This window comes from Brassica oleracea, chromosome C4 (assembly GCF_000695525.1).
Source record: "Brassica oleracea var. oleracea cultivar TO1000 chromosome C4, BOL, whole genome shotgun sequence".
Classification (NCBI taxonomy): Eukaryota; Viridiplantae; Streptophyta; class Magnoliopsida; order Brassicales; family Brassicaceae; genus Brassica; species Brassica oleracea.
The window spans coordinates 47,717,125-47,721,246 of NC_027751.1; positions in this window are offsets into that span (position 1 = coordinate 47,717,125).

A 4,122-nucleotide genomic window follows, 5' to 3' on the forward strand; every position below is an offset into this window, starting at 1 on the left:
TAAACCAAAGTATTTCATGATTCACTACTTCCACTCATCTATCTTCAAAACAAATCAATTTTATTATATCTTAATTTATATCACTTAAAACTGTTTACAATTACTTGATTTTTATTTTTCACGCATCAAAATATTTTTTTACAAGATTTATAAATTATTTTTAAAATAAACTGGTACCAGACGACTTACACTTCAGTCGTCCAGACGACTTTCAACATCTCAGACGACTCAGACGATTTACTAGGGCTATATTCGTAAAAATGACTTATGTTTTTTTGTTTGGTCACATGGGGTTGAGCTGTAATTTCACTAGGCTTTTAGGTTAGTTTTGCATTTGATTCAAGTTTGGGTATATGTTTGAGATTAAAATCAAGTTATGGGTTAGTTTTGGCAAAAACCTCTTATTTTTAACAACTTTTTCCTAAGTAATAACCACAAAGGACATTAAATTTATTTGGGCGCAGAACAATACAAAGAAAAACCATTTCAGCTATCGTTTCCTAAGTTATACTTAAACATGTTTTTCTAAAAGTTTGATTAAATGTTTCATCATAGGTTATTATTACACAAAACAATATATTAAAAATCAAATATCAATATGTCACTTGATTGTAGGATGAATATGAGTGGAGTTATACCAATTGGTTACAAGAGTCACGGGTTCTGTGTTTATCTAAAGTTAAAAACTATACATTTAGTTTGTGTTTATCTAAAATAATTAGATTTTAACTATGAAAATTTCATACGGGGGATGTCTTGGCGGGTAAAATTTTTCTAGAACCATATATGGCTACAAATTTGTTCGTAGAGATACACGAAAATTAAAAAATAAACCCCAAAACTTTTGATTCCCGGGTAATTTTCTAAATGTTTCCCGGGTATACTAATTAGAGCCACGTGGTTTACTTAACTCACAGTCACAGCCAAGTGATTTTTAACTATAAAGTAATACTAAACCTAATAGAGTTTGGCCTCAGAAAAAAAAGTTAACTTTGCCTCCTTCATCGTTTTATCTTCTCTGCTCTTCACTCTCCGTTTCCTCTTCCTCTTACTTAGTCGAATCTTCTCTTTTTCTCTGACTGACTCGTTCTAAAATCTCTTGTCTCCTGTTTGAGGTAAACTTTCCCTCTTTTGATTTCCTTTACTAGTTGTAGATAGCAATTCTGAGTTTCTGGGTTTTTTTTTGTTGGCATTTTATGTTTCATTCTTATTCTTCATGGGTGTGGCCGTGTGGGTTTTCAAGTTTCTTTGTATGTCTGTTCTTAGATTTTGTCATACGGTGTTCTGTTTCCTGAATTTATTACATCCCCTGTTGATTTGCAGATGAATATTAACAGCTTTACCTTTGTTTGTTGTTAGATGGTTGAGGCTGGTGGAGTAGCACCAGCATTAACTGCGTTAGTGCTTAAGGCCCATTCTTCAAAAGATGGCACCTGCATTGACAAACGAGCAGAAGGTTATGTGGAGGCAGCTGAAGCTCTTGCCTTGGAGCGACCACAAAGTGCCACTGCGACTGGTGAAAATGCCTCTGCGCTCTCTACCCAGCAGCTCCTATTCTAACTCATATCCATCTTAAAAGCATACTACATTTGGTTTTGATAATGATCATTCCTGGAATAATGTTTTTGTTATTCTAAACTCATGTGTCTTGTGTTTAATATACTTTCTTGTAGAGTCTATGGGCTTGGTTCACTTCAGTATGTTGATGCTGAACCCAAGGAGTCTCCGGCAGCTTCTGTACGTAGAAACGTTGGAGTTGATGGACGATTGACCACTGTGGAGGGTGTTGTGACTGGGTTGAAGGATGACGTTTCTGGGTTGAAAGATGACGTTTCTGGGTTGAAACAAACCATTGACTTGTTGTTGAAGATGAATGGAGTCGATCCTATTACCCGTCAACCTATTCCACGTGAGAGTGGTGCATCTGCTCCAAGTCTGATTCTAGCCAAGAACTTAAACCAGCACTCTCCCACTCATTAGCACTTCTATCTATCCTAGGTGTATTTTGTGTTTCCTTGTGCAATATCAATCTCTAACATCATTAGATGTCTTTTTGTAAAAAATCATTAGATGTCTTTTTGTAAAAAATCATTAGATGTCTGTTGTTAAAACATCATTAGATGTATTTTGTAATTAAAGAACATCAGTAGATGTCTTCTTTAACTTCAAATTGTAATGTTAATTTGAATGATTAGCTAATTATGTTTTTATTTGTATAATTAATTATTATTTTAAATTTGGCTTTAAAAAATTTAATAGAATATAATTTAGAATTTAATAATAGAAAATAGGATGAACCAAAAATCCACAATTACGTTTGTGGCTATCTATAGAAAACCGCTACTAATCGATTTGTGGCTATTAGTAGATATTGCTACGGTTAATAGTTGTCGCCTTTTGCGGCAAAGTATCCACGAAATCATTCTCAAGCTATTTGTGGAATATAGCCACAAAAACCGTTTGCGGCTGCATCGTGGAAACACATCCACAAATAGCCACCATTTTCCAATAGCCACGAGCCGATAGCTACAGATTTTTGCTGTAGCTATTCGTAGCCAATGGCTTAATAGCCACAAAAATGAAGCCATAGCTACAAAAAATGCCGTGGCTATTTCCAAATTTTCTTGTAGTGATAAGCTTGTAATTAGAGATAAAGATCACATAATGTTTAGATAGATCTTATCATTCGGGTATCTAGGATTCGAGTATATCTCATATATCTCCCAACGTGTATAAGAGAGGAACATTGGTTCATGAATAACATAACACAAGAATACACTTTGACATGGTATCAGAGCCACCTCTTGACTCTTGATAATTTTACCATCGTTTTTTTTTTAAATCTCTCTAAAACAAGATCATGGCTGAAAATCAAAGTGCAGCAATTGTCCCAAAAATCCACAATTACGTTTGTGGCTATCTATAGAAAACCGCTACTAATCGATTTGTGGCTATTAGTAGATATTTCTACGATTAATAGTTGTGGCCTTTTGCGGTAAAGTATCCACGAAATCATTCTCAAGCTATTTGTGGAATATAGCCACAAAAACCGTTTGCGGCTGCATCGTGGAAACACATCCACAAATAGCCACCATTTTCCAATAGCCACGAGCCGATAGCTACAGATTTTTGTTGTAGCTATTCGTAGCCAATGGCTTAATAGCCACAAAAATGAAGCCATAGCTACAAAAAATGCCGTGGCTATTTCCAAATTTTCTTGTAGTGATAAGCTTGTAATTAGAGATAAAGATCACATAATGTTTAGATAGATCTTATCATTCGGGTATCTAGGATTCGAGTATATCTCATATATCTCCCAACGTGTATAAGAGAGGAACATTGGTTCATGAATAACACAACACAAGAATACACTTTGACATGGTATCAGAGCCACCTCTTGACTCTTGATAATTTTACCATCGTTTTTTTTTTAAATCTCTCTAAAACAAGATCATGGCTGAAAATCAAAGTGCAGCAATTGTCACAACAGACAAATTGATGTCACCATATTACCTGCATCCGTCAGACAACACGGGACAGGTTCATACCAGAGGAATCGATAATTGCTACTCCAATCGAATCCCCTTCAGGGGGAGTCATTACACCTCACTCACCTTCGGATCAGTCTCAGGAAACATCTCTAGACTCCCCGGAACAACAACCCATTAACTCCTCAACAGAAGAACTTGGACGAGGTAGACGACAAAAGACACAGTCTGTGTTGCTTAAGCCTTACGTCACGTACACGGCACAGGCTAAAGAACCCCATCACGCTCGCACCAACACCAAATCAGAGTCTTCCAATAAGGTATCTTATCCCTTAACTGATTTTGTATCTTTGCATCGATTGTCTCCACAGCTTCAGGCATATCTTGCCAAGGTTGCTACCGAATCTGAACCACTTAGCTTTGAAGAAGCAATGCGTGACCCTCGATGGAACAATGCAGTAATTGTTGAGGCAGATGCTTTGGAGCTCAATCACACATGGGACGTCACTGACCTTCCCCCAGGCAAAATTGCAATTGGATGCAAATGGGTATTTCGAATAAAGTTTCGAGCTGATGGGACAATCGAGCGTTTCAAAGCTCGTTTGGTCGTTCTCGGAAATCATCAACAAGAGGG